Source organism: Oncorhynchus kisutch, unplaced genomic scaffold, assembly GCF_002021735.2.
Source record: "Oncorhynchus kisutch isolate 150728-3 unplaced genomic scaffold, Okis_V2 scaffold924, whole genome shotgun sequence".
Lineage (NCBI taxonomy): Eukaryota > Metazoa > Chordata > Actinopteri > Salmoniformes > Salmonidae > Oncorhynchus > Oncorhynchus kisutch.
The window spans coordinates 36,495-61,990 of record NW_022262869.1 but is presented as its reverse complement, the minus strand read 5'-3'; the positions used below and the strand labels follow the sequence as shown (position 1 = coordinate 61,990).

General features: G+C 39.5%; 22 non-coding genes across 22 annotated transcripts; all 22 read left to right on the top strand.

Annotated features, from left to right (window-relative positions):
- The first annotated feature begins 1,332 nt into the window (after positions 1 to 1,332).
- trnan-guu (transfer RNA asparagine (anticodon GUU)) lies at positions 1,333 to 1,406 on the top strand. The gene has a single exon. It is a non-coding gene; the product is annotated as a tRNA-Asn (tRNA).
- An 872-nt stretch (positions 1,407 to 2,278) lies between these two features.
- trnan-guu (transfer RNA asparagine (anticodon GUU)) lies at positions 2,279 to 2,352 on the top strand. The gene has a single exon. It is a non-coding gene; the product is annotated as a tRNA-Asn (tRNA).
- Positions 2,353 to 4,054: 1,702 nt separating this feature from the next.
- On the top strand, positions 4,055 to 4,128 carry trnan-guu (transfer RNA asparagine (anticodon GUU)). The gene has a single exon. It is a non-coding gene; the product is annotated as a tRNA-Asn (tRNA).
- Positions 4,129 to 5,834: 1,706 nt separating this feature from the next.
- Positions 5,835 to 5,908, top strand: trnan-guu (transfer RNA asparagine (anticodon GUU)). The gene has a single exon. It is a non-coding gene; the product is annotated as a tRNA-Asn (tRNA).
- An 872-nt stretch (positions 5,909 to 6,780) lies between these two features.
- On the top strand, positions 6,781 to 6,854 carry trnan-guu (transfer RNA asparagine (anticodon GUU)). The gene has a single exon. It is a non-coding gene; the product is annotated as a tRNA-Asn (tRNA).
- An 872-nt stretch (positions 6,855 to 7,726) lies between these two features.
- Positions 7,727 to 7,800, top strand: trnan-guu (transfer RNA asparagine (anticodon GUU)). Its single transcript has one exon. It is a non-coding gene; the product is annotated as a tRNA-Asn (tRNA).
- Positions 7,801 to 9,502: 1,702 nt separating this feature from the next.
- Positions 9,503 to 9,576, top strand: trnan-guu (transfer RNA asparagine (anticodon GUU)). Its single transcript has one exon. It is a non-coding gene; the product is annotated as a tRNA-Asn (tRNA).
- Positions 9,577 to 10,448: 872 nt separating this feature from the next.
- On the top strand, positions 10,449 to 10,522 carry trnan-guu (transfer RNA asparagine (anticodon GUU)). The gene has a single exon. It is a non-coding gene; the product is annotated as a tRNA-Asn (tRNA).
- An 872-nt stretch (positions 10,523 to 11,394) lies between these two features.
- On the top strand, positions 11,395 to 11,468 carry trnan-guu (transfer RNA asparagine (anticodon GUU)). Its single transcript has one exon. It is a non-coding gene; the product is annotated as a tRNA-Asn (tRNA).
- An 871-nt stretch (positions 11,469 to 12,339) lies between these two features.
- On the top strand, positions 12,340 to 12,413 carry trnan-guu (transfer RNA asparagine (anticodon GUU)). Its single transcript has one exon. It is a non-coding gene; the product is annotated as a tRNA-Asn (tRNA).
- Positions 12,414 to 14,115: 1,702 nt separating this feature from the next.
- trnan-guu (transfer RNA asparagine (anticodon GUU)) lies at positions 14,116 to 14,189 on the top strand. Its single transcript has one exon. It is a non-coding gene; the product is annotated as a tRNA-Asn (tRNA).
- Positions 14,190 to 15,061: 872 nt separating this feature from the next.
- On the top strand, positions 15,062 to 15,135 carry trnan-guu (transfer RNA asparagine (anticodon GUU)). Its single transcript has one exon. It is a non-coding gene; the product is annotated as a tRNA-Asn (tRNA).
- An 872-nt stretch (positions 15,136 to 16,007) lies between these two features.
- On the top strand, positions 16,008 to 16,081 carry trnan-guu (transfer RNA asparagine (anticodon GUU)). Its single transcript has one exon. It is a non-coding gene; the product is annotated as a tRNA-Asn (tRNA).
- An 872-nt stretch (positions 16,082 to 16,953) lies between these two features.
- trnan-guu (transfer RNA asparagine (anticodon GUU)) lies at positions 16,954 to 17,027 on the top strand. Its single transcript has one exon. It is a non-coding gene; the product is annotated as a tRNA-Asn (tRNA).
- Positions 17,028 to 17,899: 872 nt separating this feature from the next.
- Positions 17,900 to 17,973, top strand: trnan-guu (transfer RNA asparagine (anticodon GUU)). Its single transcript has one exon. It is a non-coding gene; the product is annotated as a tRNA-Asn (tRNA).
- Positions 17,974 to 18,844: 871 nt separating this feature from the next.
- Positions 18,845 to 18,918, top strand: trnan-guu (transfer RNA asparagine (anticodon GUU)). The gene has a single exon. It is a non-coding gene; the product is annotated as a tRNA-Asn (tRNA).
- An 871-nt stretch (positions 18,919 to 19,789) lies between these two features.
- trnan-guu (transfer RNA asparagine (anticodon GUU)) lies at positions 19,790 to 19,863 on the top strand. Its single transcript has one exon. It is a non-coding gene; the product is annotated as a tRNA-Asn (tRNA).
- A 1,703-nt stretch (positions 19,864 to 21,566) lies between these two features.
- On the top strand, positions 21,567 to 21,640 carry trnan-guu (transfer RNA asparagine (anticodon GUU)). The gene has a single exon. It is a non-coding gene; the product is annotated as a tRNA-Asn (tRNA).
- An 872-nt stretch (positions 21,641 to 22,512) lies between these two features.
- Positions 22,513 to 22,586, top strand: trnan-guu (transfer RNA asparagine (anticodon GUU)). Its single transcript has one exon. It is a non-coding gene; the product is annotated as a tRNA-Asn (tRNA).
- An 872-nt stretch (positions 22,587 to 23,458) lies between these two features.
- On the top strand, positions 23,459 to 23,532 carry trnan-guu (transfer RNA asparagine (anticodon GUU)). Its single transcript has one exon. It is a non-coding gene; the product is annotated as a tRNA-Asn (tRNA).
- An 872-nt stretch (positions 23,533 to 24,404) lies between these two features.
- On the top strand, positions 24,405 to 24,478 carry trnan-guu (transfer RNA asparagine (anticodon GUU)). The gene has a single exon. It is a non-coding gene; the product is annotated as a tRNA-Asn (tRNA).
- An 872-nt stretch (positions 24,479 to 25,350) lies between these two features.
- Positions 25,351 to 25,424, top strand: trnan-guu (transfer RNA asparagine (anticodon GUU)). Its single transcript has one exon. It is a non-coding gene; the product is annotated as a tRNA-Asn (tRNA).
- Positions 25,425 to 25,496: the final 72 nt, after the last annotated feature.

The window sequence follows — 25,496 nt, the reverse complement described above, 5'->3', positions numbered from 1 at the left end:
GATGTCAATCTGGCATGAATAACCTTAGCATTTATATTCATCTCGCGAGAAGGACAATGTTGGTCCAGTGTGTTTGTGTGAATATGTACGCCTATACGCCATGAAAGTGACTAGCCACTTCATCATTCTTCCAGAGTCAGTCCCCTTATTATTTGGAATGGGCTTGGCGATTATATATTACATTTGTGAAAATGCAGTTGTTTAAAATATATATTTATCAGAATATATTTGTGATTGTGGCTGAATTTACTCCTGCCAGATGCCTTTTAATATAATGTTGAGCTGACGAACATTGCACTACATTTTTGCCCTTTTAAGGCCATTCAAAAAGCTAACAAACATTAGAAAACTACAGGTCTACTTCCTTGAAAATGTTGCTGCACTTTCGATGCACGTTAACACAACCATTGGAACAAAGTGTTGTTGTTTCGTAAACTCCATGTTCAGTTGGATGAGAGCACAAATGGACAGCGATCAAGAGTCAGGATCAAACACACCACAAGTCTCTGTGGCGCAATTGGTTGGCGCTTTAGACTGTTTATTTAAAAGTTGGGGATTTGAGCCCACCCAGGCATGCTGTCTTTCTGTTTCTAGTGATATGGAAGACCTTCCTGGCCTTACAGTAAGCTTGCTTTTGACCTGCTCTGTTTCCTGTTGTCACATGTGATTGGTGTGTTGTTGTACATGAAAGATGACAAGTTAATATACCTACTGGTAAAATGGCTGTCAATGGTCTCTGGTCTTCTGTTACTCAATAGCTTGATCATTCTGTGTTCTCCAAGGAACATATAATTTATTCTTATTAATCTGGCTAGTATGACAACGTAAATGATGTCAATCTGGCATGAATAACCTTAGCATTTATATTTATCTCGCGAGAAGGACAATGTTGGTCCAGTGTGTTTGTGTGTATATGTACGCCTATACGCCATGAAAGTGACTAGCCACTTCATCATTCTTCTAGAGTCAGTCCCCTTATTATTTGGAATGTGCTTGGCGATTATATATTACATTTGTGAAAATGCAGTTGTTTAAAATATATATTTATCAGAATATATTTGTGATTGTGGCTGAATTTACTCCTGCCAGATGCCTTTTCATATAATGTTGCGCTGATGAACATTGTGCTACATTTTTGCCCTTTTAAGGCCATTCAAAAAGCTAACAAACATTAGAAAACTACAGGTCTACTTCCTTGAAAATGTTGCTGCACTTTCGATGCACGTTAACACAACCATTGGAACAAAGTGTTGTTGTTACGTAAACTCCATGTTCAGTTGGATGAGAGCACAAATGGACAGCAATCAAGAGTCAGGATCAAACACAACACAAGTCTCTATGGGGCAATTGGTTAGCCTGTTAAACTGTTAATCTAAAGGTTGGTGGTTCGAGCCCACCCAGGGACGACAGTTCTCAGTTTGTTGTGTTCCATGATGTGGATATGACAAGTCTCTGTGGTGCAATTGGTTGTCGCGTCAGACTGTTAATTTAAAAGTTGGTGATTTGAGCCCACCCAGGCATGCTGTCTTTCTGTTTCTAGTGATATGGAAGACCTTCCTGGCCTTACAGTAAGCTTGCTTTTGACCTGCTGTGTTTCCTGTTGTTACATTTGATTGGTGTGTTGTTGAACATGAAAGATGACAAGTTAAGATACCTACTGGTAAAATGGCTGTCAATGGTCTCTGATCTTCTGTTACTCAATAGCTTGATCATTCTGTGTTCTCCAAGGAACATATCATTTATTCTTATTAATCTGGCTAGTATGACAACGTAAATGATGTCAATCTGGCATGAATAACCTTAGCATTTATATTTATCTCGCGAGAAGGACAATGTTGGTCCAGTGTGTTTGTGTGTATATGTACGCCTATACGCCATGAAAGTGACTAGCCACTTCATCATTCTTCCAGAGTCAGTCCCCTTATTATTTGGAATGGGCTTGGCGATTATATATTACATTTGTGAAAATGCAGTTGTTTAAAATATATATTTATCAGAATATATTTGTGATTGTGGCTGAATTTACTCCTGCCAGATGCCTTTTAATATAATGTTGAGCTGACGAACATTGCGCTACATTTTTGCCCTTTTAAGGCCATTCAAAAAGCTAACAAACATTAGAAAACTACAGGTCTACTTCCTTGAAAATGTTGCTGCACTTTCGATGCACGTTAACACAACCATTGGAACAAAGTGTTGTTGTTTCGTAAACTCCATGTTCAGTTGGATGAGAGCACAAATGGACAGAGATCAAGAGTCAGGATCAAACACACCACAAGTCTCTGTGGTGCAATTGGTTAGCGCGTTAGACTGTTAATCTAAAGGTTGGTGGTTCGAGCCCACCCAGGGACGACAGTTCTCAGTTTGTTGTTCTCCATGATGTGGATATGACAAGTCTTTGTGGTGCAATTGGTTGGCGTGTTAGACTGTTAATTTAAAAGTTGGTGATTTGAGCCCACCCAGGCATGCTGTCTTTCTGTTTCTAGTGATATGGAAGACCTTCCTGGCCTTACAGTAAGCTTGCTTTTGACCTGCTCTGTTTCCTGTTGTCACATGTGATTGGTGTGTTGTTGTACATGAAAGATGACAAGTTAATATACCTACTGGTAAAATGGCTGTCAATGGTCTCTGGTCTTCTGTTACTCAATAGCTTGATCATTCTGTGTTCTCCAAGGAACATATAATTTATTCTTATTAATCTGGCTAGTATGACAACGTAAATGATGTCAATCTGGCATGAATAACCTTAGCATTTATATTCATCTCGCGAGAAGGACAATGTTGGTCCAGTGTGTTTGTGTGAATATGTACGCCTATACGCCATGAAAGTGACTAGCCACTTCATCATTCTTCCAGAGTCAGTCCCCTTATTATTTGGAATGGGCTTGGCGATTATATATTACATTTGTGAAAATGCAGTTGTTTAAAATATATATTTATCAGAATATATTTGTGATTGTGGCTGAATTTACTCCTGCCAGATGCCTTTTAATATAATGTTGAGCTGACGAACATTGCGCTACATTTTTGCCCTTTTAAGGCCATTCAAAAAGCTAACAAACATTAGAAAACTACAGGTCTACTTCCTTGAAAATGTTGCTGCACTTTCGATGCACGTTAACACAACCATTGGAACAAAGTGTTGTTGTTTCGTAAACTCCATGTTCAGTTGGATGAGAGCACAAATGGACAGCGATCAAGAGTCAGGATCAAACACACCACAAGTCTCTGTGGCGCAATTGGTTGGCGCTTTAGACTGTTTATTTAAAAGTTGGGGATTTGAGCCCACCCAGGCATGCTGTCTTTCTGTTTCTAGTGATATGGAAGACCTTCCTGGCCTTACAGTAAGCTTGCTTTTGACCTGCTCTGTTTCCTGTTGTCACATGTGATTGGTGTGTTGTTGTACATGAAAGATGACAAGTTAATATACCTACTGGTAAAATGGCTGTCAATGGTCTCTGGTCTTATGTTACTCAATAGCTTGATCATTCTGTGTTCTCCAAGGAACATATAATTTATTCTTATTAATCTGGCTAGTATGACAACGTAAATCATGTCAATCTGGCATGAATAACCTTAGCATTTATATTTATCTCGCGAGAAGGACAATGTTGGTCCAGTGTGTTTGTGTGTATATGTACGCCTATCCGCCATGAAAGTGACTAGCCACTTCATCATTCTTCCAGAGTCAGTCCCCTTATTATTTGGAATGGGCTTGGCGATTATATATTACATTTGTGAAAATGCAGTTGTTTAAAATATATATTTATCAGAATATATTTGTGATTGTGGCTGAATTTACTCCTGCCAGATGCCTTTTAATATAATGTTGAGCTGACGAACACTGCGCTACATTTTTGCCCTTTTAAGGCCATTCAAAAAGCTAACAAACATTAGAAAACTACAGGTCTACTTCCTTGAAAATGTTGCTGCACTTTCGATGCACGTTAACACAACCATTGGAACAAAGTGTTGTTGTTTCGTAAACTCCATGTTCAGTTGGATGAGAGCACAAATGGACAGCAATCCAGAGTTAGGATCTAACACACCACAAGTCTCTGTGGCGCAATTGGTTAGCGCGTTAGACTGTTAATCTAAAGGTTGGTGGTTCGAGCCCACCCAGGGACGACAGTTCTCTGTTTGTTGTGCTCCATGATGTGGATATGAGAAGTCTCTGTGGTGCAATTGGTTGGCGTGTTAGACTGTTTATTTAAAAGTTGGTGATTTGAGCCCACCCAGGCATGCTGTCTTTCTGTTTCTAGTGATATGGAAGACCTTCCTGGCCTTACAGTAAGCTTGCTTTTGACCTGCTCTGTTTCCTGTTGTCACATGTGATTGGTGTGTTGTTGTACATGAAAGATGACAAGTTAATATACCTACTGGTAAAATGGCTGTCAATGGTCTCTGATCTTCTGTTACTCAATAGCTTGATCATTCTGTGTTCTCCAAGGAACATATAATTTATTCTTATTAATCTGGCTAGTATGACAACGTAAATGATGTCAATCTGGCATGAATAACCTTAGCATTTATATTCATCTCGCGAGAAGGACAATGTTGGTCCAGTGTGTTTGTGTGAATATGTACGCCTATACGCCATGAAAGTGACTAGCCACTTCATCATTCTTCCAGAGTCAGTCCCCTTATTATTTGGAATGGGCTTGGCGATTATATATTACATTTGTGAAAATGCAGTTGTTTAAAATATATATTTATCAGAATATATTTGTGATTGTGGCTGAATTTACTCCTGCCAGATGCCTTTTAATATAATGTTGAGCTGACGAACATTGCGCTACATTTTTGCCCTTTTAAGGCCATTCAAAAAGCTAACAAACATTAGAAAACTACAGGTCTACTTCCTTGAAAATGTTGCTGCACTTTCGATGCACGTTAACACAACCATTGGAACAAAGTGTTGTTGTTTCGTAAACTCCATGTTCAGTTGGATGAGAGCACAAATGGACAGCGATCAAGAGTCAGGATCAAACACACCACAAGTCTCTGTGGCGCAATTGGTTGGCGCTTTATTTAGACTGTTTATTTAAAAGTTGGGGATTTGAGCCCACCCAGGCATGCTGTCTTTCTGTTTCTAGTGATATGGAAGACCTTCCTGGCCTTACAGTAAGCTTGCTTTTGACCTGCTCTGTTTCCTGTTGTCACATGTGATTGGTGTGTTGTTGTACATGAAAGATGACAAGTTAATATACCTACTGGTAAAATGGCTGTCAATGGTCTCTGGTCTTCTGTTACTCAATAGCTTGATCATTCTGTGTTCTCCAAGGAACATATAATTTATTCTTATTAATCTGGCTAGTATGACAACGTAAATCATGTCAATCTGGCATGAATAACCTTAGCATTTATATTTATCTCGCGAGAAGGACAATGTTGGTCCAGTGTGTTTGTGTGTATATGTACGCCTATACGCCATGAAAGTGACTAGCCACTTCATCATTCTTCCAGAGTCAGTCCCCTTATTATTTGGAATGGGCTTGGCGATTATATATTACATTTGTGAAAATGCAGTTGTTTAAAATATATATTTATCAGAATATATTTGTGATTGTGGCTGAATTTACTCCTGCCAGATGCCTTTTAATATAATGTTGAGCTGACGAACACTGCGCTACATTTTTGCCCTTTTAAGGCCATTCAAAAAGCTAACAAACATTAGAAAACTACAGGTCTACTTCCTTGAAAATGTTGCTGCACTTTCGATGCACGTTAACACAACCATTGGAACAAAGTGTTGTTGTTTCGTAAACTCCATGTTCAGTTGGATGAGAGCACAAATGGACAGCAATCCAGAGTTAGGATCTAACACACCACAAGTCTCTGTGGCGCAATTGGTTAGCGCGTTAGACTGTTAATCTAAAGGTTGGTGGTTCGAGCCCACCCAGGGACGACAGTTCTCAGTTTGTTGTGCTCCATGATGTGGATATGAGAAGTCTCTGTGGTGCAATTGGTTGGCGTGTTAGACTGTTTATTTAAAAGTTGGTGATTTGAGCCCACCCAGGCATGCTGTCTTTCTGTTTCTAGTGATATGGAAGACCTTCCTGGCCTTACAGTAAGCTTGCTTTTGACCTGCTCTGTTTCCTGTTGTCACATGTGATTGGTGTGTTGTTGTACATGAAAGATGACAAGTTAATATACCTACTGGTAAAATGGCTGTCAATGGTCTCTGATCTTCTGTTACTCAATAGCTTGATCATTCTGTGTTCTCCAAGGAACATATAATTTATTCTTATTAATCTGGCTAGTATGACAACGTAAATGATGTCAATCTGGCATGAATAACCTTAGCATTTATATTTATCTCGCGAGAAGGACAATGTTGGTCCAGTGTGTTTGTGTGTATATGTACGCCTATACGCCATGAAAGTGACTAGCCACTTCATCATTCTTCCAGAGTCACTCCCCTTATTATTTGGAATGGGCTTGGCGATTATATATTACATTTGTGAAAATGCAGTTGTTTAAAATATATATTTATCAGAATATATTTGTGATTGTGGCTGAATTTACTCCTGCCAGATGCCTTTTAATATAATGTTGAGCTGACGAACATTGCGCTACATTTTTGCCCTTTTAAGGCCATTCAAAAAGCTAACAAACATTAGAAAACTACAGGTCTACTTCCTTGAAAATGTTGCTGCACTTTCGATGCACGTTAACACAACCATTGGAACAAAGTGTTGTTGTTTCGTAAACTCCATGTTCAGTTGGATGAGAGCACAAATGGACAGCAATCCAGAGTTAGGATCTAACACACCACAAGTCTCTGTGGCGCAATTGGTTAGCGCGTTAGACTGTTAATCTAAAGGTTGGTGGTTCGAGCCCACCCAGGGACGACAGTTCTCAGTTTGTTGTGCTCCATGATGTGGATATGAGAAGTCTCTGTGGTGCAATTGGTTGGCGTGTTAGACTGTTTATTTAAAAGTTGGTGATTTGAGCCCACCCAGGCATGCTGTCTTTCTGTTTCTAGTGATATGGAAGACCTTCCTGGCCTTACAGTAAGCTTGCTTTTGACCTGCTCTGTTTCCTGTTGTCACATGTGATTGGTGTGTTGTTGTACATGAAAGATGACAAGTTAATATACCTACTGGTAAAATGGCTGTCAATGGTCTCTGATCTTCTGTTACTCAATAGCTTGATCATTCTGTGTTCTCCAAGGAACATATAATTTATTCTTATTAATCTGGCTAGTATGACAACGTAAATGATGTCAATCTGGCATGAATAACCTTAGCATTTATATTTATCTCGCGAGAAGGACAATGTTGGTCCAGTGTGTTTGTGTGTATATGTACGCCTATACGCCATGAAAGTGACTAGCCACTTCATCATTCTTCCAGAGTCAGTCCCCTTATTATTTGGAATGGGCTTGGCGATTATATATTACATTTGTGAAAATGCAGTTGTTTAAAATATATATTTATCAGAATATATTTGTGATTGTGGCTGAATTTACTCCTGCCAGATGCCTTTTAATATAATGTTGAGCTGACGAACATTGCGCTACATTTTTGCCCTTTTAAGGCCATTCAAAAAGCTAACAAACATTAGAAAACTACAGGTCTACTTCCTTGAAAATGTTGCTGCACTTTCGATGCACGTTAACACAACCATTGGAACAAAGTGTTGTTGTTTCGTAAACTCCATGTTCAGTTGGATGAGAGCACAAATGGACAGCAATCCAGAGTTAGGATCAAACACACCACAAGTCTCTGTGGTGCAATTGGTTAGCGCGTTAGACTGTTAATCTAAAGGTTGGTGGTTCGAGCCCACCCAGGGACGACAGTTCTCAGTTTGTTGTGCTCCATGATGTGGATATGACAAGTCTCTGTGGTGCAATTGGTTGGCGTGTTAGACTGTTTACTTAAAAGTTGGTGATTTGAGCCCACCCAGGCATGCTGTCTTTCTGTTTCTAGTGATATGGAAGACCTTCCTGGCCTTACAGTAAGCTTGCTTTTGACCTGCTCTGTTTCCTGTTGTCACATGTGATTGGTGTGTTGTTGTACATGAAAGATGACAAGTTAATATACCTACTGGTAAAATGGCTGTCAATGGTCTCTGATCTTCTGTTACTCAATAGCTTGATCATTCTGTGTTCTCCAAGGAACATATAATTTATTCTTATTAATCTGGCTAGTATGACAACGTAAATGATGTCAATCTGGCATGAATAACCTTAGCATTTATATTTATCTCGCGAGAAGGACAATGTTGGTCCAGTGTGTTTGTGTGTATATGTACGCCTATACGCCATGAAAGTGACTAGCCACTTCATCATTCTTCCAGAGTCAGTCCCCTTATTATTTGGAATGGGCTTGGCGATTATATATTACATTTGTGAAAATGCAGTTGTTTAAAATATATATTTATCAGAATATATTTGTGATTGTGGCTGAATTTACTCCTGCCAGATGCCTTTTAATATAATGTTGAGCTGACGAACATTGCGCTACATTTTTGCCCTTTTAAGGCCATTCAAAAAGCTAACAAACATTAGAAAACTACAGGTCTACTTCCTTGAAAATGTTGCTGCACTTTCGATGCACGTTAACACAACCATTGGAACAAAGTGTTGTTGTTTCGTAAACTCCATGTTCAGTTGGATGAGAGCACAAATGGACAGCGATCAAGAGTCAGGATCAAACACACCACAAGTCTCTGTGGCGCAATTGGTTGGCGCTTTAGACTGTTTATTTAAAAGTTGGGGATTTGAGCCCACCCAGGCATGCTGTCTTTCTGTTTCTAGTGATATGGAAGACCTTCCTGGCCTTACAGTAAGCTTGCTTTTGACCTGCTCTGTTTCCTGTTGTCACATGTGATTGGTGTGTTGTTGTACATGAAAGATGACAAGTTAATATACCTACTGGTAAAATGGCTGTCAATGGTCTCTGATCTTCTGTTACTCAATAGCTTGATCATTCTGTGTTCTCCAAGGAACATATCATTTATTCTTATTAATCTGGCTAGTATGACAACGTAAATCATGTCAATCTGGCATGAATAACCTTAGCATTTATATTCATCTCGCGAGAAGGACAATGTTGGTCCAGTGTGTTTGTGTGAATATGTACGCCTATACGCCATGAAAGTGACTAGCCACTTCATCATTCTTCCAGAGTCAGTCCCCTTATTATTTGGAATGGGCTTGGCGATTATATATTACATTTGTGAAAATGCAGTTGTTTAAAATATATATTTATCAGAATATATTTGTGATTGTGGCTGAATTTACTCCTGCCAGATGCCTTTTAATATAATGTTGAGCTGACGAACATTGCGCTACATTTTTGCCCTTTTAAGGCCATTCAAAAAGCTAACAAACATTAGAAAACTACAGGTCTACTTCCTTGAAAATGTTGCTGCACTTTCGATGCACGTTAACACAACCATTGGAACAAAGTGTTGTTGTTTCGTAAACTCCATGTTCAGTTGGATGAGAGCACAAATGGACAGCAATCCAGAGTTAGGATCAAACACACCACAAGTCTCTGTGGCGTAATTGGTTAGCGCGTTAGACTGTTAATCTAAAGGTTGGTGGTTCGAGCCCACCCAGGGACGACAGTTCTCAGTTTGTTGTGCTCCATGATGTGGATATGACAAGTCTCTTTGGTGCAATTGGTTGCCGCGTTAGACTGTTTATTTCAAAGTTGGTGATTTGAGCCCACCCAGGCATGCTGTCTTTCTGTTTCTAGTGATATGGAAGACCTTCCTGGCCTTACAGTAAGCTTGCTTTTGACCTGCTGTGTTTCCTGTTGTCACATGTGATTGGTGTGTTGTTGAACATGAAAGATGACAAGTTAATATACCTACTGGTAAAATGGCTGTCAATGGTCTCTGATCTTCTGTTACTCAATAGCTTGATCATTCTGTGTTCTCCAAGGAACATATAATTTATTCTTATTAATCTGGCTAGTATGACAACGTAAATGATGTCAATCTGGCATGAATAACCTTAGCATTTATATTTATCTCGCGAGAAGGACAATGTTGGTCCAGTGTGTTTGTGTGTATATGTACGCCTATACGCCATGAAAGTGACTAGCCACTTCATCATTCTTCCAGAGTCAGTCCCCTTATTATTTGGAATGGGCTTGGCGATTATATATTACATTTGTGAAAATGCAGTTGTTTAAAATATATATTTATCAGAATATATTTGTGATTGTGGCTGAATTTACTCCTGCCAGATGCCTTTTAATATAATGTTGAGCTGACGAACATTGCGCTACATTTTTGCCCTTTTAAGGCCATTCAAAAAGCTAACAAACATTAGAAAACTACAGGTCTACTTCCTTGAAAATGTTGCTGCACTTTCGATGCACGTTAACACAACCATTGGAACAAAGTGTTGTTGTTTCGTAAACTCCATGTTCAGTTGGATGAGAGCACAAATGGACAGCAATCCAGAGTTAGGATCTAACACACCACAAGTCTCTGTGGCGCAATTGGTTAGCGCGTTAGACTGTTAATCTAAAGGTTGGTGGTTCGAGCCCACCCAGGGACGACAGTTCTCAGTTTGTTGTGCTCCATGATGTGGATATGACAAGTCTCTGTGGTGCAATTGGTTGGCGTGTTAGACTGTTTATTTAAAAGTTGGTGATTTGAGCCCACCCAGGCATGCTGTCTTTCTGTTTCTAGTGATATGGAAGACCTTCCTGGCCTTACAGTAAGCTTGCTTTTGACCTGCTCTGTTTCCTGTTGTCACATGTGATTGGTGTGTTGTTGTACATGAAAGATGACAAGTTAATATACCTACTGGTAAAATGGCTGTCAATGGTCTCTGATCTTCTGTTACTCAATAGCTTGATCATTCTGTGTTCTCCAAGGAACATATAATTTATTCTTATTAATCTGGCTAGTATGACAACGTAAATGATGTCAATCTGGCATGAATAACCTTAGCATTTATATTTATCTCGCGAGAAGGACAATGTTGGTCCAGTGTGTTTGTGTGTATATGTACGCCTATACGCCATGAAAGTGACTAGCCACTTCATCATTCTTCCAGAGTCACTCCCCTTATTATTTGGAATGGGCTTGGCGATTATATATTACATTTGTGAAAATGCAGTTGTTTAAAATATATATTTATCAGAATATATTTGTGATTGTGGCTGAATTTACTCCTGCCAGATGCCTTTTAATATAATGTTGAGCTGACGAACATTGCGCTACATTTTTGCCCTTTTAAGGCCATTCAAAAAGCTAACAAACATTAGAAAACTACAGGTCTACTTCCTTGAAAATGTTGCTGCACTTTCGATGCACGTTAACACAACCATTGGAACAAAGTGTTGTTGTTTCGTAAACTCCATGTTCAGTTGGATGAGAGCACAAATGGACAGCAATCCAGAGTTAGGATCAAACACACCACAAGTCTCTGTGGTGCAATTGGTTAGCGCGTTAGACTGTTAATCTAAAGGTTGGTGGTTCGAGCCCACCCAGGGACGACAGTTCTCAGTTTGTTGTGCTCCATGATGTGGATATGACAAGTCTCTGTGGTGCAATTGGTTGGCGTGTTAGACTGTTTACTTAAAAGTTGGTGATTTGAGCCCACCCAGGCATGCTGTCTTTCTGTTTCTAGTGATATGGAAGACCTTCCTGGCCTTACAGTAAGCTTGCTTTTGACCTGCTCTGTTTCCTGTTGTCACATGTGATTGGTGTGTTGTTGTACATGAAAGATGACAAGTTAATATACCTACTGGTAAAATGGCTGTCAATGGTCTCTGATCTTCTGTTACTCAATAGCTTGATCATTCTGTGTTCTCCAAGGAACATATAATTTATTCTTATTAATCTGGCTAGTATGACAACGTAAATGATGTCAATCTGGCATGAATAACCTTAGCATTTATATTTATCTCGCGAGAAGGACAATGTTGGTCCAGTGTGTTTGTGTGTATATGTACGCCTATACGCCATGAAAGTGACTAGCCACTTCATCATTCTTCCAGAGTCAGTCCCCTTATTATTTGGAATGGGCTTGGCGATTATATATTACATTTGTGAAAATGCAGTTGTTTAAAATATATATTTATCAGAATATATTTGTGATTGTGGCTGAATTTACTCCTGCCAGATGCCTTTTAATATAATGTTGAGCTGACGAACATTGCGCTACATTTTTGCCCTTTTAAGGCCATTCAAAAAGCTAACAAACATTAGAAAACTACAGGTCTACTTCCTTGAAAATGTTGCTGCACTTTCGATGCACGTTAACACAACCATTGGAACAAAGTGTTGTTGTTTCGTAAACTCCATGTTCAGTTGGATGAGAGCACAAATGGACAGCAATCCAGAGTTAGGATCAACACACCACAAGTCTCTGTGGCGTAATTGGTTAGCGCGTTAGACTGTTAATCTAAAGGTTGGTGGTTCGAGCCCACCCAGGGACGACAGTTCTCAGTTTGTTGTGCTCCATGATGTGGATATGACAAGTCTCTGTGGTGCAATTGGTTGGCGCGTTAGACTGTTTATTTAAAAGTTGGTGATTTGAGCCCACCCAGGCATGCTGTCTTTCTGTTTCTAGTGATATGGAAGACCTTCCTGGCCTTACAGTAAGCTTGCTTTTGACCTGCTCTGTTTCCTGTTGTCACATGTGATTGGTGTGTTGTTGTACATGAAAGATGACAAGTTAATATACCTACTGGTAAAATGGCTGTCAATGGTCTCTGATCTTCTGTTACTCAATAGCTTGATCATTCTGTGTTCTCCAAGGAACATATAATTTATTCTTATTAATCTGGCTAGTATGACAACGTAAATGATGTCAATCTGGCATGAATAACCTTAGCATTTATATTTATCTCGCGAGAAGGACAATGTTGGTCCAGAGTGTTTGTGTGTATATGTACGCCTATACGCCATGAAAGTGACTAGCCACTTCATCATTCTTCCAGAGTCAGTCCCCTTATTATTTGGAATGGGCTTGGCGATTATATATTACATTTGTGAAAATGCAGTTGTTTAAAATATATATTTATCAGAATATATTTGTGATTGTGGCTGAATTTACTCCTGCCAGATGCCTTTTAATATAATGTTGAGCTGACGAACATTGCGCTACATTTTTGCCCTTTTAAGGCCATTCAAAAAGCTAACAAACATTAGAAAACTACAGGTCTACTTCCTTGAAAATGTTGCTGCACTTTCGATGCACGTTAACACAACCATTGGAACAAAGTGTTGTTGTTTCGTAAACTCCATGTTCAGTTGGATGAGAGCACAAATGGACAGCGATCAAGAGTCAGGATCAAACACACCACAAGTCTCTGTGGTGCAATTGGTTGGCGCGTTAGACTGTTAATTTAAAAGTTGGTGATTTGAGCCCACCCAGGCATGCTGTCTTTCTGTTTCTAGTGATATGGAAGACCTTCCTGGCCTTACAGTAAGCTTGCTTTTGACCTGCTGTGTTTCCTGTTGTCACATGTGATTGGTGTGTTGTTGTACATGAAAGATGACAAGTTAATATACCTACTGGTAAAATGGCTGTCAATGGTCTCTGATCTTCTGTTACTCAATAGCTTGATCATTCTGTGTTCTCCAAGGAACATATCATTTATTCTTATTAATCTGGCTAGTATGACAACGTAAATCATGTCAATCTGGCATGAATAACCTTAGCATTTATATTCATCTCGCGAGAAGGACAATGTTGGTCCAGTGTGTTTGTGTGTATATGTACGCCTATACGCCATGAAAGTGACTAGCCACTTCATCATTCTTCCAGAGTCAGTCCCCTTATTATTTGGAATGGGCTTGGCGATTATATATTACATTTGTGAAAATGCAGTTGTTTAAAATATATATTTATCAGAATATATTTGTGATTGTGGCTGAATTTACTCCTGCCAGATGCCTTTTAATATAATGTTGAGCTGACGAACATTGCGCTACATTTTTGCCCTTTTAAGGCCATTCAAAAAGCTAACAAACATTAGAAAACTACAGGTCTACTTCCTTGAAAATGTTGCTGCACTTTCGATGCACGTTAACACAACCATTGGAACAAAGTGTTGTTGTTTCGTAAACTCCATGTTCAGTTGGATGAGAGCACAAATGGACAGCAATCAAGAGTCAGGATCAAACACACCACAAGTCTCTGTGGCGCAATTGGTTAGCGCGTTAGACTGTTAATCTAAAGGTTGGTGGTTCGAGCCCACCCAGGGACGACAGTTCTCAGTTTGTTGTGCTCCATGATGTGGATATGACAAGTCTCTGTGGTGCAATTGGTTGGCGCTGTTAGACTGTTATTTAAAAGTTGGTGATTTGAGCCCACCCAGGCATGCTGTCTTTCTGTTTCTAGTGATATGGAAGACCTTCCTGGCCTTACAGTAAGCTTGCTTTTGACCTGCTCTGTTTCCTGTTGTCACATGTGATTGGTGTGTTGTTGTACATGAAAGATGACAAGTTAATATACCTACTGGTAAAATGGCTGTCAATGGTCTCTGATCTTCTGTTACTCAATAGCTTGATCATTCTGTGTTCTCCAAGGAACATATAATTTATTCTTATTAATCTGGCTAGTATGACAACGTAAATGATGTCAATCTGGCATGAATAACCTTAGCATTTATATTTATCTCGCGAGAAGGACAATGTTGGTCCAGTGTGTTTGTGTGTATATGTACGCCTATACGCCATGAAAGTGACTAGCCACTTCATCATTCTTCCAGAGTCAGTCCCCTTATTATTTGGAATGGGCTTGGCGATTATATATTACATTTGTGAAAATGCAGTTGTTTAAAATATATATTTATCAGAATATATTTGTGATTGTGGCTGAATTTACTCCTGCCAGATGCCTTTTAATATAATGTTGAGCTGACGAACATTGCGCTACATTTTTGCCCTTTTAAGGCCATTCAAAAAGCTAACAAACATTAGAAAACTACAGGTCTACTTCCTTGAAAATGTTGCTGCACTTTCGATGCACGTTAACACAACCATTGGAACAAAGTGTTGTTGTTTCGTAAACTCCATGTTCAGTTGGATGAGAGCACAAATGGACAGCAATCCAGAGTCAGGATCAAACACACCACAAGTCTCTGTGGTGCAATTGGTTAGCGCGTTAGACTGTTAATCTAAAGGTTGGTGGTTCGAGCCCACCCAGGGACGACAGTTCTCAGTTTGTTGTGCTCCATGATGTGGATATGACAAGTCTCTGTGGTGCAATTGGTTGGCGTGTTAGACTGTTTATTTAAAAGTTGGTGATTTGAGCCCACCCAGGCATGCTGTCTTTCTGTTTCTAGTGATATGGAAGACCTTCCTGGCCTTACAGTAAGCTTGCTTTTGACCTGCTCTGTTTCCTGTTGTCACATGTGATTGGTGTGTTGTTGTACATGAAAGATGACAAGTTAATATACCTACTGGTAAAATGGCTGTCAATGGTCTCTGATCTTCTGTTACTCAATAGCTTGATCATTCTGTGTTCTCCAAGGAACATATAATTTATTCTTATTAATCTGGCTAGTATGACAACGTAAATGATGTCAATCTGGCATGAATAACCTTAGCATTTATATTTATCTCGCGAGAAGGACAATGTTGGTCCAGTGTGTTTGTGTGTATATGTACGCCTATACGCCATGAAAGTGACTAGCCACTTCATCATTCTTCCAGAGTCAGTCCCCTTATTATTTGGAATGGGCTTGGCGATTATATATTACATTTGTGAAAATGCAGTTGTTTAAAATATATATTTATCAGAATATATTTGTGATTGTGGCTGAATTTACTCCTGCCAGATGCCTTTTAATATAATGTTGAGCTGACGAACATTGCGCTACATTTTTGCCCTTTTAAGGCCATTCAAAAAGCTAACAAACATTAGAAAACTACGGGTCTACTTCCTTGAAAATGTTGCTGCACTTTCGATGCACGTTAACACAACCATTGGAACAAAGTGTTGTTGTTTCGTAAACTCCATGTTCAGTTGGATGAGAGCACAAATGGACAGCAATCAAGAGTCAGGATCAAGCACACCACAAGTCTCTGTGGCGCAATTGGTTAGCGTGTTAGACTGTTAATCTAAAGGTTGGTGGTTCGAGCCCACCCAGGGACGACAGTTCTCAGTTTGTTGTGCTCCATGATGTGGATATGACAAGTCTCTGTGGTGCAATTGGTTGGCGCGTTAGACTGTTTATTTAAAAGTTGGTGATTTGAGCCCACCCAGGCATGCTGTCTTTCTGTTTCTAGTGATATGGAAGACCTTCCTGGCCTTACAGTAAGCTTGCTTTTGACCTGCTCTGTTTCCTGTTGTCACATGTGATTGGTGTGTTGTTGTACATGAAAGATGACAAGTTAATATACCTACTGGTAAAATGGCTGTCAATGGTCTCTGATCTTCTGTTACTCAATAGCTTGATCATTCTGTGTTCTCCAAGGAACATATAATTTATTCTTATTAATCTGGCTAGTATGACAACGTAAATGATGTCAATCTGGCATGAATAACCTTAGCATTTATATTTATCTCGCGAGAAGGACAATGTTGGTCCAGTGTGTTTGTGTGTATATGTACGCCTATACGCCATGAAAGTGACTAGCCACTTCATCATTCTTCCAGAGTCAGTCCCCTTATTATTTGGAATGGGCTTGGCGATTATATATTACATTTGTGAAAATGCAGTTGTTTAAAATATATATTTATCAGAATATATTTGTGATTGTGGCTGAATTTACTCCTGCCAGATGCCTTTTAATATAATGTTGAGCTGACGAACATTGCGCTACATTTTTGCCCTTTTAAGGCCATTCAAAAAGCTAACAAACATTAGAAAACTACGGGTCTACTTCCTTGAAAATGTTGCTGCACTTTCGATGCACGTTAACACAACCATTGGAACAAAGTGTTGTTGTTTCGTAAACTCCATGTTCAGTTGGATGAGAGCACAAATGGACAGCAATCAAGAGTCAGGATCAAGCACACCACAAGTCTCTGTGGCGCAATTGGTTAGCGCGTTAGACTGTTAATCTAAAGGTTGGTGGTTCGAGCCCACCCAGGGACGACAGTTCTCAGTTTGTTGTGCTCCATGATGTGGATATGACAAGTCTCTGTGGTGCAATTGGTTGGCGTGTTAGACTGTTTATTTAAAAGTTGGTGATTTGAGCCCACCCAGGCATGCTGTCTTTCTGTTTCTAGTGATATGGAAGACCTTCCTGGCCTTACAGTAAGCTTGCTTTTGACCTGCTCTGTTTCCTGTTGTCACATGTGATTGGTGTGTTGTTGTACATGAAAGATGACAAGTTAATATACCTACTGGTAAAATGGCTGTCAATGGTCTCTGATCTTCTGTTACTCAATAGCTTGATCATTCTGTGTTCTCCAAGGAACATATAATTTATTCTTATTAATCTGGCTAGTATGACAACGTAAATGATGTCAATCTGGCATGAATAACCTTAGCATTTATATTTATCTCGCGAGAAGGACAATGTTGGTCCAGTGTGTTTGTGTGTATATGTACGCCTATACGCCATGAAAGTGACTAGCCACTTCATCATTCTTCCAGAGTCAGTCCCCTTATTATTTGGAATGGGCTTGGCGATTATATATTACATTTGTGAAAATGCAGTTGTTTAAAATATATATTTATCAGAATATATTTGTGATTGTGGCTGAATTTACTCCTGCCAGATGCCTTTTAATATAATGTTGAGCTGACGAACATTGCGCTACATTTTTGCCCTTTTAAGGCCATTCAAAAAGCTAACAAACATTAGAAAACTACAGGTCTACTTCCTTGAAAATGTTGCTGCACTTTCGATGCACGTTAACACAACCATTGGAACAAAGTGTTGTTGTTTCGTAAACTCCATGTTCAGTTGGATGAGAGCACAAATGGACAGCAATCAAGAGTCAGGATCAAACACACCACAAGTCTCTGTGGCGCAATTGGTTAGCGCGTTAGACTGTTAATCTAAAGGTTGGTGGTTCGAGCCCACCCAGGGACGACAGTTCTCAGTTTGTTGTGCTCCATGATGTGGATATGACAAGTCTCTGTGGTGCAATTGGTTGGCGCGTTAGACTGTTTATTTAAAAGTTGGTGATTTGAGCCCACCCAGGCATGCTGTCTTTCTGTTTCTAGTGATATGGAAGACCTTCCTGGCCTTACAGTAAGCTTGCTTTTGACCTGCTCTGTTTCCTGTTGTCACATGTGATTGGTGTGTTGTTGTACATGAAAGATGACAAGTTAATATACCTACTGGTAAAATGGCTGTCAATGGTCTCTGATCTTCTGTTACTCAATAGCTTGATCATTCTGTGTTCTCCAAGGAACATATAATTTATTCTTATTAATCTGGCTAGTATGACAACGTAAATGATGTCAATCTGGCATGAATAACCTTAGCATTTATATTATCTCGCGAGAAGGACAATGTTGGTCCAGTGTGTTTGTGTGTATATGTACGCCTATACGCCATGAAAGTGACTAGCCACTTCATCATTCTTCCAGAGTCAGTCCCCTTATTATTTGGAATGGGCTTGGCGATTATATATTACATTTGTGAAAATGCAGTTGTTTAAAATATATATTTATCAGAATATATTTGTGATTGTGGCTGAATTTACTCCTGCCAGATGCCTTTTAATATAATGTTGAGCTGACGAACATTGCGCTACATTTTTGCCCTTTTAAGGCCATTCAAAAAGCTAACAAACATTAGAAAACTACAGGTCTACTTCCTTGAAAATGTTGCTGCACTTTCGATGCACGTTAACACAACCATTGGAACAAAGTGTTGTTGTTTCGTAAACTCCATGTTCAGTTGGATGAGAGCACAAATGGACAGCAATCAAGAGTCAGGATCAAACACACCACAAGTCTCTGTGGCGCAATTGGTTAGCGCGTTAGACTGTTAATCTAAAGGTTGGTGGTTCGAGCCCACCCAGGGACGACAGTTCTCAGTTTGTTGTGCTCCATGATGTGGATATGACAAGTCTCTGTGGTGCAATTGGTTGGCGCGTTAGACTGTTTATTTAAAAGTTGGTGATTTGAGCCCACCCAGGCATGCTGTCTTTCTGTTTCTAGTGATATGGAAGACCTTCCTGGCCTTACAGTAAGCTTGCTTTTGACCTGCTCTGTTTCCTGTTGTCACATGTGATTGGTGTGTTGTTGTACATGAAAGATGACAAGTTAATATACCTACTGGTAAAATGGCTGTCAATGGTCTCTGATCTTCTGTTACTCAATAGCTTGATCATTCTGTGTTCTCCAAGGAACATATAATTTATTCTTATTAATCTGGCTAGTATGACAACGTAAATGATGTCAATCTGGCATGAATAACCTTAGCATTTATATTTATCTCGCGAGAAGGACAATGTTGGTCCAGTGTGTTTGTGTGTATATGTAGCCTATACGCCATGAAAGTGACTAGCCACTTCATCATTCTTCCAGAGTCAGTCCCCTTATTATTTGGAATGGGCTTGGCGATTATATATTACATTTGTGAAAATGCAGTTGTTTAAAATATATATTTATCAGAATATATTTGTGATTGTGGCTGAATTTACTCCTGCCAGATGCCTTTTAATATAATGTTGAGCTGACGAACATTGCGCTACATTTTTGCCCTTTTAAGGCCATTCAAAAAGCTAACAAACATTAGAAAACTACAGGTCTACTTCCTTGAAAATGTTGCTGCACTTTCGATGCACGTTAACACAACCATTGGAACAAAGTGTTGTTGTTTCGTAAACTCCATGTTCAGTTGGATGAGAGCACAAATGGACAGCAATCCAGAGTTAGGATCAAACACACCACAAGTCTCTGTGGCGCAATTGGTTAGCGCGTTAGACTGTTAATCTAAAGGTTGGTGGTTCGAGCCCACCCAGGGACGACAGTTCTCAGTTTGTTGTGCTCCATGATGTGGATATGACAAGTCTCTGTGGTGCAATTGGTTGGCGCGTTAGACTGTTTATTTAAAAGTTGGTGATTTGAGCCCACCCAGGCATGCTGTCTTTCTGTTTCTAGTGATATGGAAGACCTTCCTGGCCTTACAGTAAGCTTGCTTTTGACCTGCTGTGTTTCCTGTTGTCACATGTGATTGGTGTGTTGTTGTACATGAAAGATGACAAGTTAATATACCTACTGGTAAAATGGCTGTCAATGGTCTCTGATCTTCTGTTACTCAATAGCTTGATCATTCTGTGTTCTCCAAGGAACATATAATTTATTCTTATTAATCTGGCTAGTATGACAACGTAAATGATGTCAATCTGGCATGAATAACCTTAGCATTTATATTTATCTCGCGAGAAGGACAATGTTGGTCCAGTGTGTTTGTGTGTATATGTACGCCTATACGCCATGAAAGTGACTAGCCACTTCATCATTCTTCCAGAGTCAGTCCCCTTATTATTTGGAATGGGCTTGGCGATTATATATTACATTTGTGAAAATGCAGTTGTTTAAAATATATATTTATCAGAATATATTTGTGATTGTGGCTGAATTTACTCCTGCCAGATGCCTTTTAATATAATGTTGAGCTGACGAACATTGCGCTACATTTTTGCCCTTTTAAGGCCATTCAAAAAGCTAACAAACATTAGAAAACTACAGGTCTACTTCCTTGAAAATGTTGCTGCACTTTCGATGCACGTTAACACAACCATTGGAACAAAGTGTTGTTGTTTCGTAAACTCCATGTTCAGTTGGATGAGAGCACAAATGGACAGCGATCAAGAGTCAGGATCAAACACACCACAAGTCTCTGTGGCTGCAATTGGTTGGCGCTTTAGACTGTTTATTTAAAAGTTGGTGATTTGAGCCCACCCAGGCATGCTGTCTTTCTGTTTCTAGTGATATGGAAGACCTTCCTGGCCTTACAGTAAGCTTGCTTTTGACCTGCTCTGTTTCCTGTTGTCACATGTGATTGGTGTGTTGTTGTACATGAAAGATGACAAGTTAATATACCTACTGGTAAAATGGCTGTCAATGGTCTCTGATCTTCTGTTACTCAATAGCTTGATCATTCTGTGTTCTCCAAGGAACATATAATTTATTCTTATTAATCTGGCTAGTATGACAACGTAAATCATGTCAATCTGGCATGAATAACCTTAGCATTTATATTTATCTCGCGAGAAGGACAATGTTGGTCCAGTGTGTTTGTGTGTATATGTACGCCTATACGCCATGAAAGTGACTAGCCACTTCATCATTCTTCCAGAGTCAGTCCCCTTATTATTTGGAATGGGCTTGGCGATTATATATTACATTTGTGAAAATGCAGTTGTTTAAAATATATATTTATCAGAATATATTTGTGATTGTGGCTGAATTTACTCCTGCCAGATGCCTTTTAATATAATGTTGAGCTGACGAACATTGCGCTACATTTTTGCCCTTTTAAGGCCATTCAAAAAGCTAACAAACATTAGAAAACTACAGGTCTACTTCCTTGAAAATGTTGCTGCACTTTCGATGCACGTTAACACAACCATTGGAACAAAGTGTTGTTGTTTCGTAAACTCCATGTTCAGTTGGATGAGAGCACAAATGGACAGCAATCCAGAGTTAGGATCAAACACACCACAAGTCTCTGTGGCGCAATTGGTTAGCGCGTTAGACTGTTAATCTAAAGGTTGGTGGTTCGAGCCCACCCAGGGACGACAGTTCTCAGTTTGTTGTGCTCCATGATGTGGATATGACAAGTCTCTGTGGTGCAATTGGTTGGCGCGTTAGACTGTTTATTTAAAAGTTGGTGATTTGAGCCCACCCAGGCATGCTGTCTTTCTGTTTCTAGTGATATGGAAGACCTTCCTGGCCTTACAGTAAGCTTGCTTTTGACCTGCTCTGTTTCCTGTTGTCACATGTGATTGGTGTGTTGTTGTACATGAAAGATGACAAGTTAATATACCTACTGGTAAAATGGCTGTCAATGGTCTCTGATCTTCTGTTACTCAATAGCTTGATCATTCTGTGTTCTCCAAGGAACATATAATTTATTCTTATTAATCTGGCTAGTATGACAACGTAAATGATGTCAATCTGGCATGAATAACCTTAGCATTTATATTTATCTCGCGAGAAGGACAATGTTGGTCCAGTGTGTTTGTGTGTATATGTACGCCTATACGCCATGAAAGTGACTAGCCACTTCATCATTCTTCCAGAGTCAGTCCCCTTATTATTTGGAATGGGCTTGGCGATTATATATTACATTTGTGAAAATGCAGTTGTTTAAAATATATATTTATCAGAATATATTTGTGATTGTGGCTGAATTTACTCCTGCCAGATGCCTTTTAATATAATGTTGAGCTGACGAACATTGCGCTACATTTTTGCCCTTTTAAGGCCATTCAAAAAGCTAACAAACATTAGAAAACTACAGGTCTACTTCCTTGAAAATGTTGCTGCACTTTCGATGCACGTTAACACAACCATTGGAACAAAGTGTTGTTGTTTCGTAAACTCCATGTTCAGTTGGATGAGAGCACAAATGGACAGCAATCAAGAGTCAGGATCAAACACACCACAAGTCTCTGTGGCGCAATTGGTTAGCGCGTTAGACTGTTAATCTAAAGGTTGGTGGTTCGAGCCCACCCAGGGACGACAGTTCTCAGTTTGTTGTGCTCCATGATGTGGATATGACAAGTCTCTGTGGTGCAATTGGTTGGCGTGTTAGACTGTTTATTTAAAAGTTGGTGATTTGAGCCCACCCAGGCATGCTGTCTTTCTGTTTCTAGTGATATGGAAGACCTTCCTGGCCTTACAGTAAGCTTGCTTTTGACCTGCTCTGTTTCCTGTTGTCACATGTGATTGGTGTGTTGTTGTACATGAAAGATGACAAGTTAATATACCTACTGGTAAAATGGCTGTCAATGGTCTCTGATCTTCTGTTACTCAATAGCTTGATCATTCTGTGTTCTCCAAGGAACATATAATTTATTCTTATTAATCTGGCTAGTATGACAACGTAAATGATGTCAATCTGGCATGAATAACCTTAGCATTTATATTTATCTCGCGAGAAGGACAATGTTGGTCCAGTGTGTTTGTGTGTATATGTACGCCTATACGCCATGAAAGTGACTAGCCACTTCATCATTCTTCCAGAGTCAGTCCCCTTATTATTTGGAATGGGCTTGGCGATTATATATTACATTTGTGAAAATGCAGTTGTTTAAAATATATATTTATCAGAATATATTTGTGATTGTGGCTGAATTTACTCCTGCCAGATGCCTTTTAATATAATGTTGAGCTGACGAACATTGCGCTACATTTTTGCCCTTTTAAGGCCATTCAAAAAGCTAACAAACATTAGAAAACTACAGGTCTACTTCCTTGAAAATGTTGCTGCACTTTCGATGCACGTTAACACAACCATTGGAACAAAGTGTTGTTGTTTCGTAAACTCCATGTTCAGTTGGATGAGAGCACAAATGGACAGCAATCAAGAGTCAGGATCAAACACACCACAAGTCTCTGTGGCGCAATTGGTTAGCGCGTTAGACTGTTAATCTAAAGGTTGGTGGTTCGAGCCCACCCAGGGACGACAGTTCTCAGTTTGTTGTGCTCCATGATGTGGATATGACAAGTCTCTGTGGTGCAATTGGTTGGCGCGTTAGACTGTTTATTTAAAAGTTGGTGATTTGAGCCCACCCAGGCATGCTGTCTTTCTGTTTCTAGTGATATGGAAGACCTTCCTGGCCTTACAGTAAGCTTGCTTTTGACCTGCTCTGTTTCCTGTTGTCACATGTGATTGGTGTGTTGTTGTACATGAAAGATGACAAGTTAATATACCTACTGGTAAAATGGCTGTCAATGGTCTCTGATCTTCTGTTACTCAATAGCTTGATCATTCTGTGTTCTCCAAGGAACATATAATTTATTCTTATTAATCTGGCTAGTATGACAACGTAAATGATGTCAATCTGGCATGAATAACCTTAGCATTTATATTTATCTCGCGAGAAGGACAATGTTGGTCCAGTGTGTTTGTGTGTATATGTACGCCTATACGCCATGAAAGTGACTAGCCACTTCATCATTCTTCCAGAGTCAGTCCCCTTATTATTTGGAATGGGCTTGGCGATTATATATTACATTTGTGAAAATGCAGTTGTTTAAAATATATATTTATCAGAATATATTTGTGATTGTGGCTGAATTTACTCCTGCCAGATGCCTTTTAATATAATGTTGAGCTGACGAACATTGCGCTACATTTTTGCCCTTTTAAGGCCATTCAAAAAGCTAACAAACATTAGAAAACTACAGGTCTACTTCCTTGAAAATGTTGCTGCACTTTCGATGCACGTTAACACAACCATTGGAACAAAGTGTTGTTGTTTCGTAAACTCCATGTTCAGTTGGATGAGAGCACAAATGGACAGCAATCAAGAGTCAGGATCAAACACACCACAAGTCTCTGTGGCGCAATTGGTTAGCGCGTTAGACTGTTAATCTAAAGGTTGGTGGTTCGAGCCCACCCAGGGACGACAGTTCTCAGTTTGTTGTGCTCCATGATGTGGATATGACAAGTCTCTGTGGTGCAATTGGTTGGCGCGTTAGACTGTTTATTTAAAAGTTGGTGATTTGAGCCCACCCAGGCATGCTGTCTTTCTGTTTCTAGTGATATGGAAGACCTTCCTGGCCTTACAGTAAGCTTGCTTTTGACCTGCTCTGTTTCCTGTTGTCACATGTGATTGGTGTGTTGTTGTACATGAAAGATGACAAGTTAATATACCTACTGGTAAAATGGCTGTCAATGGTCTCTGATCTTCTGTTACTCAATAGCTTGATCATTCTGTGTTCTCCAAGGAACATATAATTTATTCTTATTAATCTGGCTAGTATGACAACGTAAATGATGTCAATCTGGCATGAATAACCTTAGCATTTATATTTATCTCGCGAGAAGGACAATGTTGGTCCAGTGTGTTTGTGTGTATATGTACGCCTATACGCCATGAAAGTGACTAGCCACTTCATCATTCTTCCAGAGTCAGTCCCCTTATTATTTGGAATGGGCTTGGCGATTATATATTACATTTGTGAAAATGCAGTTGTTTAAAATATATATTTATCAGAATATATTTGTGATTGTGGCTGAATTTACTCCTGCCAGATGCCTTTTAATATAATGTTGAGCTGACGAACATTGCGCTACATTTTTGCCCTTTTAAGGCCATTCAAAAAGCTAACAAACATTAGAAAACTACAGGTCTACTTCCTTGAAAATGTTGCTGCACTTTCGATGCACGTTAACACAACCATTGGAACAAAGTGTTGTTGTTTCGTAAACTCCATGTTCAGTTGGATGAGAGCACAAATGGACAGCAATCAAGAGTCAGGATCAAACACACCACAAGTCTCTGTGGCGCAATTGGTTAGCGCGTTAGACTGTTAATCTAAAGGTTGGTGGTTCGAGCCCACCCAGGGACGACAGTTCTCAGTTTGTTGTGCTCCATGATGTGGATATGACAAGTCTCTGTGGTGCAATTGGTTGGCGCGTTA